The sequence below is a fragment of the Podarcis raffonei genome, chromosome 3, assembly GCF_027172205.1.
Source record: "Podarcis raffonei isolate rPodRaf1 chromosome 3, rPodRaf1.pri, whole genome shotgun sequence".
NCBI lineage: Eukaryota > Metazoa > Chordata > Lepidosauria > Squamata > Lacertidae > Podarcis > Podarcis raffonei.
This window is the reverse complement of record NC_070604.1, coordinates 54,887,271-54,905,468: the sequence shown is the minus strand read 5'-3', so window position 1 is coordinate 54,905,468 and position 18,198 is coordinate 54,887,271. Positions and strand designations below refer to the sequence as shown.

The following is an 18,198-nucleotide window of genomic DNA, read 5'->3' as shown; positions in this document are numbered from 1 at the left end:
CTCCATAGGCCACAAAAGCCACAACCAAACAATTTGAATTGAATATTTTCTGCATTGAAGGCATGGAAGACTATAAATTTGAAGTCAAGGAATGAAAAAGAGAGAGAAGTAACAGTCTCTGAAGACAAAACGCAAGCTCTGAAACGATTTTTTTTTCTTTTTTAAAAAATGGCCTGGAAAGCTCAGTGTTTCAGTGCATAATATACCGTATTTGCAAACTATTCAGGAACCACTTAATATAAACAAACAAGAAAGCTAAGCACTGTTGCCAACAATGGGAATGTGGGACTGTTTTTCTATATAATGCAAGTAGTATATAATATCCTTCAGGTGAGCAACAGAGCTGCAGAAACCTTGATTACAAAGCTTGAAATGCTTTGTAATCATATTGTCAGATTTTCCTTGGCCGGGATCCAAACCTGTTGAAAAAGCTGCTCCACTCACACAGAGGGGCTTTTAAGCACTTCCCTTCATGCCCAGCCTCAAAGCCTAATCCTGAGTGTGAGGCGGCTTCCAAACCACTACTTTATGTGTGGCTGCAATTGGATTTTCTCTCCCTGCACATTCTGAAGCACTTTCACTACTCATGCACAGGGGGCGGGAAGTGTTGTGGTGGATCTGAATTGTGAATATTTTTTAAATGTCCACCTTTTCCCAGTGAGCATGAAATTATCACCATCAGTTTATTACAGTCAACAGACCAGAAACAAGACCAAAAATTAACCATAGAATACACCAAAATCTGATACACAGGATATGCACCAAAAAGTGCAAAAAGGAACAAAAGCTCAGTAGTATACAAAATAAGTAAACTCAGTTAAGTTCCTGGGAATAATTCCTCCAGTTTTGGTGGTTATTTCCTCCTTAATTCTCACTGTCACAGATAAAAAATATTAGCCTCTATCTATGTCACCAATGGGATTTTTGCTCCCAGCAAATATTTAGCATGGAATTGAGCTAACCTTCCTGGTAGTTTGGCCAATAAAAGACCAATCATTTGCTGAAAAGCTCCAGTGTAGAAATTGCAAAACAGAAGGAAGTACATGTTCCACACATTTCACCTCCTGGTTGTTCCTCTCTAAGAAGAGAGGAAAATCAGCATAGCTACACCCCAGAGCATTTGAACTGATGGAACATTCAATCTGGCCAGAGTAAAAGCTCTGCAGTATTTAACTACACATGAATTCCTAAAATAAGCAACTAACTGAAAAAGAACATTATAGGAAATGCTCAAGGAGCAATGCGAGCAGGTTCTACATGTGAGCCAAAGGGTCCTGAAAGGAAATATCCTAGAATCTTTGTTTTACCAGAGCTAGTGCAGAATTAAATATCATCTGAAGAAGGAAAGAAGGATGAAACACAATTTTTGGGCAATAGACTTAGTGTATACACTATCATATCTGTCCATATGGTAGCTACCAAGTTGGTATTTTAAACACAAAGATCTTGAACCAACAGAGATAACAGAAGCGACAAGGGATTTAAAACATCGAGTGACCTGTAAGTATTTGCCCAGGACGATATCTACCTTTACCTCCCCATCCCCATTTTATGTTGTTATTTCTATGTATATCATGCTATGGCCACACGGCTAATGCAATAAAATCTATTGAGATCTTGAAGCAAAGTTTTAAGGCTGCCAACCAAGCTCTTATCTCAAAAGGACATCATCCTGTTTTCAGTAATATAGCTGCATTAGGAACACATCTTGGAATATGTAAAAGGACTTGTAAGAACTTAGCTCGAGCATCATTTAATTCCAACAACACTCCATTAGTTCAAATAGGAGCTCCACAAAGCACTGAAATAACCACAGGAATATATTGACACTCTTTAGTGTAAAAAAAGCACACTAGCAGACTGATTCATTGAAGTTTTCTGAGAAGCAAAGGATCTATGTGTAGCCCAAGAGATAAAATGATGGAATACCGCCCCCAAAGTGAGCACGAAATGGATTGGATACATCTGAAACACCAAAATCTACATCTTTTCAATTATTCAATTATATACCCAAATTGTCATTGGGTATTTTGTCTCATTGTTTCTACTATCAGAGCTCACACTCAGGGGCAGCCCATCCTATTTCTCCAGGGCCATATTTAGTATATGCACTGCTGGGGTGCAAAGATCTGCCCAGCGCCCCCAAATTTAGTTTAGCCGCCCCCAAATTAACTTTTATTGAGCTTTTTTGAGAGGAGGGAAGCCAAACTTGTTGACTTTTTTTTAAGAAGGAGTGAACTCAAGATTGTTGAGCTTTTTGGGGGGTGAGGAAAATCGCTCACCTGTAACAACGACGCAGCGGAGATGTCTGCTTTTGTTTCCTGACTCGGGAATATTTGACGCTACGGAGTAAGACAGCAACAGAGGAGGGGGGCGGGGACTTTCAGTCCATTGCTTTTCACTGCTGCCAATCGAGAGGGACCGGTATACAGTAGGTATACATTTGCCGCCCCCCAGAAATTGGTGCCTAGGTGCCCCACACCCCTTGCACCCCAGGGTAAAGACTGCCCTGTATGTCACTATCTGAGTTGAAATGGGTTTGTGCTGCCCCCTGCCTCCCCTGTGCCCCGCCCCCTCCAGTTCTGCCATGTGCTAGAACTCTGGGAGCATTCCGTGAAGCATTCCCATTCATTGGGGAAGAGGTGGAAGTGTTCCATTGTGCAGTGGAAGTGGTGGAGCAGAGAACAACACGTTCCCATTTTGCTTCAGGGAGTGTTTTGGAAGACAGTGTTAGTGGTAGGGTGGCCTGAGATGGGCGCTTCACCCTGCCACACTAGTTAGCCAGCTTTGCTCACAGTTCTATCTTCTGCTGGCTCTTCTCTGTTATATTTCCTGTGTGCACAGTAACAAGCAGTACCTATTACTAGAGAAGAAATTAGAAAATAACACAGTTTTGATCCATCTCTGGGAATAATTGGGACCATCTCCAATAGCCCATAGAATGCTGATCTTACACCACCTTAGATTTTTGTCCACCTTGTACAGTTTTGCCTGGTTTGACTATAAATGGCTTTTTGGAGTCTTAGGCAGAGTTCTTACCCATCACCTGGTCCTTTGGTTGGTTTGTTTTATTGGAGATGCCAAAGATTGAACCTGCAATCTTGGACATGCTAGTTAAGTGTTACAGCACTTAACTAGATGCCTCAAGAATTTGGGTATGATTGTTTCTTTATGGTGAGTTCACATGGTACAATTTGTCCTTTTCATTTTCCTATTGAGAGCCATCCATTATTTTTTTCAGTGCATTCTCTAAAATTAACCTTTTTATTACTGGAAGGCTGGTGTTAATACCTTAAACTTCCTAGAAATTTTGATTCAGCATACAGCCTGCCTGACATTTTCCACTTCAGAAGACCTCAGGTCAATGTGTTGTGGCAAAGCATATAGCTCTAGTGGCATTTCATGGCCTTCAAATAGTTCATGTCATTTAAACATTTCATGACATAAATGTTAATTTTTCAGTGTGATCATTTCTGAGGCATGGCATATAATTGAGATGTTGCTTTGGCATAGCATAGTTTATTAATACCTAATAAGAAGATAGAAGTATTTTGGTGCAGAAATTTGAAGCAGGTTCTGTATTTTACAGCCTAACATAGGTTGATAATGGCTCAAAAGTATTTTCACTTGGGATTTTTATTGTTCTTCCAACAAGAATAAATCTAGCTCTTCCTTCCGGCTAGCAGTACATTTCTCATAGTTTGATAATCCAGTCTTACTGAGCTCTGTATCCCTTTCCTCCCATGTGAATGGCACACAAATTTGTAACTCAAGTCGGCCCATCAAAGTGCAGAGCTGTGGATTGCCTTGTATTTTTGCATCTAGGTTCTTTGCCAGAAGGCTGAAAAAAATTAGAAACCTTTCATACATTACTTCAGGCAAGCCTAGATTTGTCAGGAGGACTTTGCACTACAACAATCTTCATCCAATCACAGTTTCCTAACAAGGGTACTTGTATGATAAACACAACTGCTGCAATTCACCTGTTATAATCTTAGGTGTGCATTTCAAGCATTGTATGGATACATTTAAACTTGTAAATATGTGAAGTGGTCCTTATTGTCTAGCATACCATTCACATGAGTGGTGATCTCTGCTGCATTTTCCTATATTTTCTCCATGAGCGTTTGTTTTCTGCATCCTTTTTTCATATAGGTATGAATATTACTGCACATTATAACATGTTCAGTGTATCTTAACAACTGGCCATTTATCTATATAGTGACTGAATACCTGAGTTTTGAAAGGCTGAGTTTTGAAACACTGAGTTTTGAAAGCACAAGGAGGCACTTGCACTCCAATCATCACATTGGTTAAGCTTGTTTTCATTGCAGTAGATGCCAATTAAATTACTGATTTTCATAATTATAATTCAGCATGGTAAGAGTCGATAATGAATGTTGTCACACTCAAGCTAAGTTATTACTGTATAGGAGCTCAGGTCTTCCTTCTGTTGATGTACTAATCCAAGAGTTTGCAAACAACACATTATTCATTTTTTTAAATGTGGATTCCAGCAGCTTACAAAGATATCCATTCTACCACACGTTGAATTGTTTATAGGCTGAATAAGCTAAGCAATGCTGAAATGTGTCAGTATTTTGAGAAAATCATACATTATCTCTAGTAAAAACTCATTTGAGGTATCTATATTACTGCCCCAAAGAGACTGGAGGCACAGCAGTGTTTTAGGCTGCTCAGCCTCCTTGCCTTACAGCTGATGCATGAGGCAGTACAACAGCTACTTTCTTGCATGTCCTCCAGCCTCCAGCTGGCCCCAAAGCTTCAATTCAAAATATTTTGGTCTGGATTGGAGAGTGTGGGAGAGAGTGCTGGAAAACAGGGGGGAAATAGCATTTAGAGGCATTCTAGAGGGTACTCCCCACTTATGTGATTTTCGCTTATGTGTGCGGGGCTCCGGAACATTATCCCCGCATAATTAGGGGGGCACCTGTAGGTTCTCCATAGGAAATGGCAATTTTGTAGAGCACTTTTGGTCTTTGATTGTGCCACATGGCCTGCTAGCACTTCCCATAGCCTGCTACTAAAAGCATGTTTTAACCTTTGCTGACTAAATTGACACTGCTGTTCAGGTCTTGAAAATAGTTTGTTTGTTTATTTCTATTTCTAAAAGCATGTACCGTATTTTTCACTCTATAAGACACACTTTTCCCCTCCTCAAAAGTAAGGGGAAATGTGTGTGTGTCTTATGGAGCGAATGCAGGCTCCATGGCTTCAGCGAAAGAAACGTGAAGCCTCCAGTGCGCACCGACCCCTCTCATTCTCCTGGCTTCAGGGATAGCCACCAGAAGCCTCCGGAGTGCAGCGGGAGCTCCTGCTGCACTCCGGAGGCTTCGCGTTGCTTTCTTACATGTCCTCCAGCTGGCCCCAAAGCTTCAACTCAAGATATTTTGGTCTGGATTGGAGACATTGTGGGAGAGAGTGCTGGAAAACAGGGGGGAAATAGCATAGAAAGAAAATAGAAAGAAGCCCCTATCCTTTTCCTGGCTTCAGGGATAGCCGCCGGAAGCCTCCGGAGCGCAGCAGGACGTCCCGCTGCACTCCTCCCGCTTCGCGTTGCTTTTGCTGAAGCCTGGAGAGCGAAAGGGGTCGGTGCGGACCGACCCCTCTCATTCTCCTGGCTGCAGGGATAGCTGCCTGAAGTCAGGAGAGCAAGAGGGATCGGTCCACACCGATCCCTCTCGCTCTTCTGGTTTCGCTTCGCTGGAGAGGTGCTGCGCAGCTTTCCCTCTCTGCGCAGCGCCCTTCAGCGAAGCGGGAGGAGAAATGGAAGGGGCTCCATTTCTCCTGCCGCTTCGCTGAAGGGGCACTGCACAGAGAGAGAGAGAATATTTTTTTTCTTGTTCTCCTCCTCTAAAACTAGGTGCGTCTTATGGTCGTGTACGTCTTATAGAGCGAAAAATATTGCCCACTCATATATCAAAGCAGTGCACAACATATAATATTGTAAAGCAATACAAAAATAATTGCAAGAATGACTGCCTCATCTAAAAAAAGTGGGGGGGGGATTAAACAACTGAATAATAGACTTGTTGGCATGTTGTTGTTATATTCCTCCAATCTGAGCTAGATATTCTGGCTGGACGAGAACTTAATTGAATGTTTCCCACTTCCCTTGTCCTTGGAGGTTCGTGTGCCTCTAAAAATAAGTTTCTGATAGTTGGGGAACCCTCTGGAGCTGGAAGAGGAAATCAGCAGGGGGCTTGCACAAGCTGAGGTGTGTTTCTGTTCATACAAGAGCACCTTGGAATCCAAGCCATCAATTTTAAAAGCCATTTGCTTTATTTTTATTTGTGCCTGAAGAAAAGCTTTGTAAATCTAAATCCCCTAAGCATTTTATTTAGGAACAAAGATCATACACAAGGATGATTTTGTCTTTTCCATTCTGAAAGTATGACAGTTAAATATTCTTGTCAGTTGCTCGAAGGATTAAAAATCTTATTAAAGCATCTGAAAGGGTGTTTTTTCTCCCTTTTTTGCTGGTTTCCATCTCTGCCTTTCTCTCATTATTGGTTCTTTCTTTATAAATATTCATACTTTATCTAGAACTAATCGGTACTATGTTCTCAAATTAGCTGAGATGTTTGCCTTGGTGTACAGCCAATTAGCAGGAATCCAGGGATGTTATCCATTGACAGCTGGAAAGAGATCTCTAACAGCAGCATAAGGGGCTCCAGTATTACATAGTATTGGTGCATTAAGATTACATATTAGGATTTTAAACAGCATTCTGTCTACTGTTTCTAATTAGCAGTGTTTACTAGGAGAACATTGCAAAAAATGTATTCTTAAAACAACAGATAAAGGCAGATGTAACAGCTGTGATAGACTTTTGCTCTCTGGGACTACAGTCTGAAAATAGTGGCTTTGCACATTTGCAGCAGAAGCAAACTGTAAATGCCACAAAAGGCCACTTTACAGCTCCCCAGAAGTTGTTTTACTCCTCTGTGGAGAATGTCAGAGAATCAACCATCTGGTCTGAAGACAGGCACTCCTCCTCCACTCCGTAGTCTCACTCCTGGTATACTCCCTGTGCCACTGTATCTGTGAACAGCTGTGGGTGGTGGCATCTGGTTCTTTAGGTTCACAGGTAGTTGCTTGTGGGATTCTTGGGCAAGACCGTCTTTACTGAGGTGCAAGGGGTGCAGGACACCCCGGCGCCGATTTCTGGGGGGCGCCAGGCACCCGCCGCTGAAGCCGCCTATGCTCTTAACCATCTATCTGTTATGAAATAATAAATAATTTTCATCAAGCTAGAAAAACAAAATACATATATACCTAGTTATTACCAAAATATATACCTACTGTTTCACTAAAGGACTTTAAACTTTGTGTGCTTATTTACCAGACACGATGCGCCAGCAGCGGCGCTTGTCATTCACAACGGCACATTTTAATTTCATCACTTACAGTTCAAATTCGTTTAGAGAAATCATTAAAAAATAGTGTTTATTTTCACTAATTGTCGGCATTTTCTTTGACTAACTACTTAGTACTTAGGGCTCTACTACACATGCGCTTCAGCATGCGATTTTAGTTTTCCATTTCCGCAAAAACGCACCTAGAGCACACACTATGAATTCCGTGAGCTGCATTTTTTCTTCATTTTACGATGAATGCTAAGCGAGAAACACATTTCTTTTTCCTCCCTTCTTTTGTAAACAAGAGATAAGGCGTAAGCGTAGTGTCTGACATAAGCATAATAAAAGTTAATTTTGGGGCGCTGGGTGGATCTTTGCACCCCGGCGGCGCATATGCTAAAGATGGCCCTGGTCCTGGCAGTGACCATACAGGACCTGCTAGTCTAGGAGGAACTTCTGAGGAATCCTGTCTGACAGCCTAAGGCAGAGTGGTTCACTGATCACCAGCAGCTGGCCTAGAGAGCCTTGAACATGACCTGACTCCTTAGCTGGTTCCTCTGCAGCCTCCATGCTTGCTCTGTTAGCACATGCTCTGCTATCAGGAGTGTTCCATGGGCATTGCTCTCCAAGTTACATTGTGCTTTTCTGTAGGACTGCTATGATGGATTTCCAGATCATAGCATTTCCTGATAATAGGCCCATATTCTTCATGATGATAGGAACTAAGCAAAATGGCATTCATTTCTTTGGTACTTATCTGCTTTCAGAAAATATGGATGCTTCTGCAAAGAATGAATAATCAGAGTAGATAAAGTTGTAAATATTTATGTTTCTGGAAACATCATGAGAAGAAGAGGGAAGTGCTTATCTCATGACTCGATTAGATTGCAATAATCTTTTCAGAAAACTTTGTGGTTGCCTCAGTTCCAAAAAAAATTCATTAAATTCCATAATAAAATCCTAAAATGAACAAATCCCAAACCATTATTCCATTGAGATTGTAGATAAAAAAAGAATGTGAAGATACAATGTTTGCTGTGTTGTGTAATAGGATAAAGGTGTGCAGAACATATTTCTGAAAGTTGCATTAATATGACCTCAAAACGCCCTTTGAGAATCTACTCTAAGCAAAAACACCTTGGTTAGAGTATTAAAGCCCTTCAATAACATTTATCATTTGTTATACAACTTTGCTTCATTGCTGTTACAGATCCCACTTGAAAAATGTCTGTACTTTATAGCTTTATACAGTACAGGATTACTTTTTTGCTGTGAATTTTTTTTAGAAAAAATTATCATTTAATATTTACAGTCTTGATAATAATTTCAAAACAATTGTACATGCTAGTTTGGTGTTACTAAGAGACCATGCAGACCAGCCTTTCTCCGCCTGGATGGCAACTTCCATCAGCCCCAGCCAGCATAGTCAGTGGTTAGAGCAGACCTTTCCAAACTTTCCATGTTGGTGACACACTTTTTAGACATGAATCATTTCACGACACAGTAGTTCAGTTTTATTAGCAAACTGGAAGTTAAACTAGCCCCTTTCCAGCCCTGGGAGGAGTGTGGGGAGCGTTCATGCAAGACACCAACACACTGTAGCCGACACACTAATGTGTCATGACACACAGTTTGGAAAACTCTGGGTTAGAGGATGGTGGGTACTGCAGTCCAACAATGGTTGGAGGACACCATTTTGGCTGCTGCTCATCTAACTGTAGTCCAACAGCAGTTGCAGCAGCCACCATTGTTTAGAGAGATTCCCTTGAGTATGTTCACTGGGAGACTAGCCAATGCTATATCCTCAAGTGCTGAAACACTGCATGAGAGGGTTCAAGTAGATGCTCTTCTTGTAATAAAGAGGTAGAACCCTTGCTCTCATTGGCTCCCACTAGTGGCAGTAGAAGCCTGGTAGATAATGGATTCGATCTTAAGATAAGTTAATTTAAGGAAGTTTAAGAAAATAGAATTTCCTGCTCCCTCTTCCCCTGCAGCCACTTGCGTTCCCCTAAAAGTCTCTCTGGAGAGATGGGAAACACTCATTAACATTGTGGAATGGGGCACGGAGGGTTGCTGAGCAGTAAAATTAAATCAGTGTGTATCCAAGGCAGGAAAGTTCAGCTGAAATCAAGTCTGGCTTCCTTCCTTCCTTCATTTATTTATTTTAACTGTGTTCTATTGAGAACAAATGTATACCTTGAACACAGGCTTTGCTATCATGCTTTAACTACTTAATACACATTCCAATCAGTAAATAGTAGTGAACATATAGATGTTTTCCTAATGCTACTGATGTTCATTCCTTTCTTCTGCTTAGTGATGAAGGATAGAAAGCTCCCAAGCCAAGCACTGAAAATGTTGTGCTTGGGATGCAGAATTATGGGTAGAACCTTTCATATCAAGGCTGACACCATCACTTTTATTGAACAACACTGCATCTCAATTTAAATGAAGATTTATTTATTTGTATGCTGTGAGCTAAATATACTCTCAAGGGGAGGAAGAAGTAGAAGCTTTTATTTTAAATTCAGTCTACTTTCCACTTATCAGCTTAGCTTCCCTCTTAAATACTGAGTTCAAGATTTCACTGGGAGGAAACATTTTAAAAAGCTTCTTTCCTAAAGCATAGATAATCTTTTCTATATAATGGCAGTCTTTTCAGAAGACAGGATAATGAATGCACAGGGCAAAGTGCATGTCCTTTAAAAAAATAAAATAGCACGTACTTCAGTAGCAACTCATACATTTTCTTCTTTTTGCCTAATTGTCAAATCACTTTTTAAACTAAGGGGAAGAAGTAAACATCACACACAAATATGTGCAGCAAAGCCCCAAATGTTTTTAACCCAAATTAATATAAACATATTTTGAAGATTTTAAAAAACCAGCTCAATATCTTTGGCACCTTACCCCAGACAAATTAAATGAGATAACTCAAAATAATTGTTGGAGATGTAGGGCACAAAGGGCAGAATTACTTACATATATTCTTGAGCTGCCCAAAAGTTCTGAATTTCTGGAGCCCTTATATGTAGCAACTGTAAATCCACAAGTGATATTACTGGAATATTTAAAAGATCAGGTGCAAAGTGTGTATCTGGAAATAATAGTTATTTTAAGCCGCAGAAACCTGTGTTGCCAAAAACTGATATAAGAGAAACCCCCAATGGTAACCTGTTGATTTGAAAAAAAAATGTGTACAATATGATCCAATTAGCATATTGTAGGAGAATTCATAACAAGCAGCCTCTACCCATGCTATCCCTACCACTTATCAGCTCTTCTTTGTTGTCATTCTAGTGGAGGTTACTGTGTAGAAGTGGATTGGCTGGATAGATAGATAAAGATAAATCGCTGACACTGACTGTCTTCCAAGTTTACACCATTTGTTTTAAAAGAGAACATTAAGTTGGGGGTGGGCATTTATAGATGCACAATGCTGATCAATACAGTTGCATTCCTATATCCTAGCCTTCCTCACCATACTTCCCTCCAGAGGTGTTGGACAACAACTCCCATCAGCCCCAGCTAGCATGGTAAAAAATCAGGGAGGATGGGAGATGTAGTCCAAAGCACCTGGAAGGTGTTGGAGATGGCTGCTATAGTATAATTTTGTGGCCCTGTATTTTATTGTTGTTTTAGACTGGTACATGAACAATATTGCTTCTTCAAAATAACTGCATTCTGTTTTTCTCCCTACAGCCTTAACAAGTCAGAAAATATTTAAGAAGAAATATCTATTCATCCCTTTTGCATCTGGAGCCTTTTTGCCATATCACTGATCTCTCTTATAAACTCTGAAGGCTTTTGAGCACTGAAGACTGGCAGACATAAATTCTTCTTTGAATGTTCTTGGTCTAAAGTAGATGTATCCGATCTTCTGGATGAGTATAAGGATAAAAAGGTTGGTGGATTATTTGAAAGCCTACAGCTTCAGAACTGTTTGTTTCTGTGTATATAGTACAGTGGGGTAGGCGGGCAGAGTTGATAGATGTCTGTTTTCCATGAGCGGTATAGCATTTTATTTATACTTGGGAGAGAGAACCCTTCTTTCTTTCTTTCTTTCTTTCTTTTCTTTTTGGAATGTCATGGAACAGATTTCCTACTGGGAAAGCATCCAGTGATTTCTCTCGATTTGACAGATAGATTTGCTTTTGCATATTCCAAAACTGATTTAACTTGAACGTATCAAATGGGATGTTGTATCACTGGAAAAAAAATACCTATGCTTGTATTGGATGTGAGTGCTGTATCTATACAAAAATTGCAACACTTTAGGTGAATATAGAATTAACTAATGGGAAGCTGCATTCAATAATGGAGTGGAATGAATTGGGACCATGACACTTGTGCATGGAGAGCATTAACTCTGTCTCTTCCTCATTCGTGATGGAAATCTCACCCCAAGAAGCCATGATTAACCAATGAGGTTTCTTTTTAAAAAGACAGCTATCCAGATACCCCTTTCCCAAATCTCTCCAACAGATATCACCTTTGGTGGTGGGCATTTTCACTGAGGAACCAGGATTTAAAACCCTCCTTCTGCACTGCTGCCCTGAACCACTCCACTCCACCCCACTCCTGCTTTTAGCTGAAGAAAAAAAAAATGTCAGGCAATCTGATCATGGATATTCCAAGTTGTATCTAGCTTGGCCCTAAGAGATTAATTACTGATCCATAGTTTATATACATGCTATTAATGCCGCAGGGGAAAACCCCAATGTTTATTAGAAACTAGTCTAACGAGATCACCAGGTGATGTATGGCAAAGGGGGCACAGAAGGTTTTGCCACTTACTGTCCCTCCAGTTTACTTACCTTAGTTAAGGACCTTTGGACTTTGGGGCTTTCTCTGGCCTCTGCTGTTTATACTCCCTCATTTCCTTGGGGATTCTCATATCTCATTTCACACTGCCCACTTTTTGCAGCTGAAAATGAATGTATTTGTTTGACTTGATATATATGTGATACCTTATCATAGTGGCAAGTGAATATTCCCCATTGCAAAAGATTCTTAACTGAAGAACGGTGGAAGTAATTAACTAAAAACTTCAAATGTACTGTTCTTTATCAGCATTTTAAAAAGGTGTTTTTCCTTTGATATCTTCTCTCTCTCTCTCTCTTTGCGTGTATAGGTCCCCAGGCCACCCCTCAAATAACTTCACACATAACACGTAATTTTAGTTTTGGGTTTTGGGCACTATTTTGGCCACAACTTTATTAAAATACAAAATCAGTGAGTGGTTGTTTAGACATTGGTTATGACTATCTGTCCCCCCGCCTGGGACAGAACTGACATCCCGAGGTCCGATCGGTAGCCAGTAGAAGAGAAAGTCAAACTGGGGGGTCATTTGAGCTAAGCGTCGGACCCACGCCGCTCACCCCAGCAGCTCCCCGAAAGCTTGCCTGCCCGGTCCTATAACAAGGATTCCCATAACAGGGATTGGGCGGCCCTGGTCCCATAACAGGGATTGGACGAAATCGTGGCAAGCCCCAGGATTCCTTTAACGGAATTCCCTTCAGCGCAATAGGAGGGGCAGGCCCAGCCTGACCCCTCCACCACCAGCATATTATAACCAATGCCTAACCGCCACACGAGCTCTAATGCTCGCCGCCAACCACTCACAAACCCAACCATGAACCCAATTTAGTAGCCACCACATCCAGCCAAACATCATTCCCCAAATTGGAGAGGTGCACTCCATCTGCCCAGTAAAGGGCCTCAGCCTTAAAATTAATGTCTGGGTGTGAAATCACCAAACCACCCAGCTCCAATACCTTCCCGCAAACAGCAGAGTTAATGCGCTTCCTGGCCCTTACAGCGGCCTCCGGGCGGGAAACACCGCGCCAGGTTTGCCTCTGCAACAGGTGAGACCAAATTATTCTCACTGAAGGTAATAAGGCTGCCAATGCCTCCAAATCCCTTTTTGGATTGAGGTACGCAAAGCAAGGCAATCAATAGTTGCCACATCATTTTCCCCCAGCTGCACCACTATGGCCATAGGGTGGGGAGGTCCGAGAGCAGCCGGCGACCAATCAGCGGCATAAACTCTCCCCATGACATTCCGCGTCTGGAAAACCATGACACTTGCATGTGCTGTGGGAGGCACGCTCCCCTTGCAGACTGCCTCGCTCTGCTGCCAGCCCACTGAACGATGCTGTGTCCCACTATCCAGATGCGGACCAGCGTGGGATCTACAAGGGTTGAAACAAACAAGCATTAGTACCAAACTCAGCATTTCTTTCGCACATAACCCTTGAAAGCATCCGATTTCCATGTCCCAAATCCTTGATCCTGGTGGCTGAGAAGCCCCAATGGGCCGCCATAGTCGCTGCACCTATGCGAAAGGAATGAGGGGCAAAACCAGAGGCCGAGATCCCACAAGCAGAGACGGCCTTACGCATGACTTTTGTGAACTAGTGTCGCGCCATTTTCATGCATGAGTAGGGGGCCGTCCCCAGGAGGTCTCAAGGCCAAGTACTTCCTTACATCCTTGACCGGGCACGGGCCCACCTCCCCAGTCGCTGGGAGGCGGACAACCTCCCCCCAACCCAGCTGGTCAGTTTTGGAGTTGCGCACTACACGTCTCAACTCCAAAAGGGAAACACATATATCCTGAAGGAGCAACCCATGAGAACCAGCAACTTCTAGGATCGAGCCAGCCCCGCAGGGGAACGAAAAGCCAAATATTTCTGGTATCCAATAACAGGGCAAGGGCCCACCTTACCTGTGACTGGAAGCCTGATGATGGCAACCCTGCTCACTAGGTCTGACTTAAAGCTCCAGACACTTATGACAAGCTACAAAGCAGATAAGGAAAAAACCTGAGGCAATAAGCCTCCAAACTCTCAGCCCCGTGCTGGCTCCAACACAATTTCCCCAACCCTCAGTACACCAAAATTACAATGGAATACTGAAAGAAGTCTCGTCTAGATCTAGAACCAGGAGACAAGCCTTAACTTGTTGCGGATACTGCATAGGTCAAGATTGACCGGCTTCCTGCCTGCAGTCCTGTGAAGGCTGGAGTCTTTTCCAACCTTCCGAGACCCTGCGCAGGACACACTTTTAGAAGGGTCTCTGAAATTTAAAGCTTTACTCTAGCAGACATTGCAGCGGACTGAATTCTGGTAGATTTAACAGTGCGTCCGATCTGCAGCAGATAGGCCAATTACTGCAGGTCCTGCTCAGAGAATGGAGGCAAGTTCCTCTGAATGGCAGAGGACTGCCTGCTAAGCGCTAAGAAATCAGTCCAGGCCTTCTCATAAGACCTGAAAGCAGAAGGGGAAATGTAAGCTACTACTCCTCTTAATTATCAATTGTTGCCAAAGCGCCACGGGAGCTCCAGAAAATCCGGCTATAGCCTGGCGTCTGGAGCCTAGGATCTGAGCTCTCCAACTGAAAACGGAATAGAGTGACAGCGAAAACATTAGATGATCCCGTAATAGAGCGAGCAGAAACGCAATATTAAACCTTAAGCAGTGCAGCTGGAAGGCACATAAAAGGGGGCGGAGACTCTGCCAAAGCATGAGGACCATTTTGCCAGGACCCTCACACTGCCTGGTTATCAGACCAAGACAGACCCGACGGTCCCTGTACTCCTCAGTCCAGATGTGCGCTGACACTACAATGGGGAGAACTCAAGAAAAGTTAGGTCACATGTGATAGCTTGCCCTGCCAGGCTCAAGGCCACTGTACAGGATGATGAAGGGACCCCGGGCCATGAGACCACCTGGCAGAGCAGGAATGGAAGGGGCAGCCTGGAACAACCACCCTGCATGCCAATTTTTAACTGACTTAGCAATGATAGAATCTGACAAAGCAATATTTGCTGTCAGAGGAAGTATTACAAGAATAATGTCCTTCACGGCAAACAGCTTTTCCACAGGCAAGCAGAGGTATGAGCAACGATATCCAGCTAGCCCCCGAATGCGTTAAAAGGGGCAGTAGGAGGCACTGTCCTATCCACTGCCAATGGAACACCCAGCTCCTCAGGGAATATAAGGGGCGTGCAGTAAGCCTAAGCAGGGGCTGGTGTCACATGAACCAGCCAGTGAGATAATCCAAATAATGGTACCCCCCGTTAAACGAGTCTTGACTCGCAATGTTCAGTCCAGAAAGACACTAAAGGACTCGAGTGCTGCACAGCCTATAGCACAACCCATTGGCATCACCTTATCAATGTAAGGACCATCCAATTAAAGCCCAACTACTTATAATCTTGAGGGTGAACCGGCAGCAGCCTAACAGCCAATTCAATATCGCATAATGCCAACCAGGCCCTCTTCCAATTAGTTGGTAAGCTCAACTGCCTGATCCAAAGATGCATATTTCACGGAACAATTCCAGAGAGTCATTCACTGAAGTGCCTATGGGATGCGATAAATATGGATTATATGGGGCTTCCTTAGGGACAATCCCCAAAGGGGATAAATGAAAATCAGGAATAGAAGGAGAATCAAGGGGATCCCACCAAACGTCCCAATGAAAGCTGCTTCCTAACCTTCTTATTTGCTACCGCAGGTAGCTCTCTGACTGACTTTAAAGTTGATGTATTCTGAGCCATTGGTTGAAAAGCCAGAAGAATCACAAACCTTGGGAAAACCCTTCCCACAAGCACAAAACCACTGACCCATCTAGATAACCTTTTAGCCAGGCTTCCAAGGAAGATATTTTTATGGAAATATGGGCAAGAGGTATAGAGTTATAGCTTGCTAGCCCCCAGCCCCCACTTGGGCAGAATGCCCTGCCTTGAGTTGCCACCACGATGTGTAAATTTACAGGGCCAACGCTGGCCAGAAACCCTAAAAAGTCCCAACAAAGCTGCTGTCGGGCCAGCTTCCTGCATACCAGCTTAAGGTACTATTGCTCAGGGAATTTTCATTTGAAATGTGGAGCTGCGCAAGTGGTACACATGTCCCTGTCCCTGCGATCCTAGCAAGCTGAGGGGATGATGGCAGCCCTGCATCTAACATACCCATAGTGAATTGCAACTTAAAGAATAGTGGGGTGGAAGGGACCCTGAGGATCATGTAGTCCACTCTCCCACAATATCATCATCATCATCATCATCATCATCTATTTGTACCCCGCCCATCTGGCTGGACATCCCCAACCACTCTGGGCAGCTTCCAACAAAAGATTAAATACAGAAATGCAGCAAACATTAAAGGCTTCCCTAAACAGGGCTGCATTAGATGTCTTCTAAAAGTCTGGTAGTAGACATCTGATGGGAGAGCGTACCACAGGGCGGGTGCAACTACCGAGAAGGTACTCCACATGGTGCCCTGTAACTTGGCCTCTCACAGTGAGGGAACCACCAGAAGGCCCTCGGCGCTGGACCTCAGTGTCCGGGCAGAGTGATGAGGGAGCATGCAGCTGTCCCATACAGGGACCAATCCAGCAACCTAGGGATTACCGGCACCATACACTGACCAGCTGAGCTATCCAGGATGATCCCTAAAGACCCAGGTTTGACGTACCTGCAAGGAGGTGTCAACATCATCCCTGCTCCCCTTTTCCCTGCTCCTGGATCGCCACCTCTGAAGACGCTTTATTGGAGAACACGCTCTCTCCAATTTATTGCTCAGACACTCCATAGTGGAACAGTGACTATAATGTTAGACTTGGAGGAGGCAGACCTAACTTTAAATCTGTATAACCACCATGTGCTGCATGTACATGTATAGGACTGAACATATCTCATCAGGATGTGATGACTCCCTGTTGTTCACTGGACTGCCTCTACCAGTTAAACTGTGGGGTTTTGTTTTGAAGTCTTAGGTCAGCTTTCATTCAACATTTGATACGTGATGCCTACTTACACATACAAGTTACCAGTCGAAGTTGCAGTTCTTAAGCTAGGAACATCCATGTGTGAATTCATTTAAAGTTTCCACCTCTACTTTTAAAAGACTCTCATAGCCCCTGTAGGGCAGAGAATGGGTAAGGCAGAACATAAACATGCCATGATAAACAGCTGGAGAGCTGGAAAGTCTGCCAATGCAGAAAATACACCAGCCTTCGTTTCAAAACGCTCCCTTTGTACCAGTCTAGGTATTCTGCCGCCAAAGCACTTTGAAAATCAGGTGTGTGGAGGGGATTGAGAATAATTTATTCTAAGTTTTTTCTGCCTTGGCTATTATAAGGCATGGGAGTATGGTGATTAATAAAGACAAAACTAAAACTTCGCAGTGTTACTACATTGTAATTTCCACTTTGTGGTAAATGATACCATATAAATCCCTCAGCAGAATTATACTGTGGTATTCAATCTGTCTGCCTTTTAGTATGTCTGTAACTACTGTGTGCATGCTGTATATATTATTTCTCCAGTTATAAACCATAAATAAGAGACAGACAACATGCAGTCCTTTATCAGAAGAGACTTATGTCCCAATGGCATCAATTAGCTATTCCAAATACAAGACGAAAAAACCCATTGCATAATAAATGTAACAGAGCAGCAACTAAAGCATGCAACTAAAGCTCTGCACTAAAGTGAATAATAATACGTCAGTGATATTTCAATGGTAACTGGTAACAGGTATGGGGAAATATTGTAACTGGTTTAACAAATAATAATAATGATGAATTTACTTTTGAATAAATGCAGCTGTGGTAGCTGTGGTAGTAAGCTCCATGTTTTCAATAAGAAGCATAGAATACTCTCTTGCATGTTGAGGTCCCCAAGCCACCCTCAAATAAAACACAATTCACACAGAATTTTTGTTTAAGGTTTTTGACATAATTTTTTGGCCACAACTTTATTGATTACAGAATGTAAGTGGCTGCTTAGGCATTGGTTTGCGACTATCTG

At 42.7% G+C, this 18,198-nt stretch overlaps 1 protein-coding gene and 1 long non-coding RNA gene across 4 annotated transcripts in view; one reads left to right on the top strand and one right to left on the bottom strand.

Moving 5' to 3' along the window:
• HS3ST5 (heparan sulfate-glucosamine 3-sulfotransferase 5) overlaps nucleotides 1-18,198 on the top strand; it is a 142,074-nt gene that overhangs the window by 37,601 nt on the left and 86,275 nt on the right. For all 3 annotated transcript variants that reach the window (XM_053381714.1, XM_053381716.1, XM_053381715.1), the window contains exon 2: nucleotides 11,085-11,286. The gene's annotated coding sequence lies outside the window, so the exon portion shown is untranslated. The remainder of the gene's footprint in view (nucleotides 1-11,084; nucleotides 11,287-18,198) is intronic.
• The window catches only part of LOC128410457 (uncharacterized), a 59,256-nt gene that overhangs the window by 12,267 nt on the left and 28,791 nt on the right, over nucleotides 1-18,198 (bottom strand). The window lies entirely within an intron of this gene.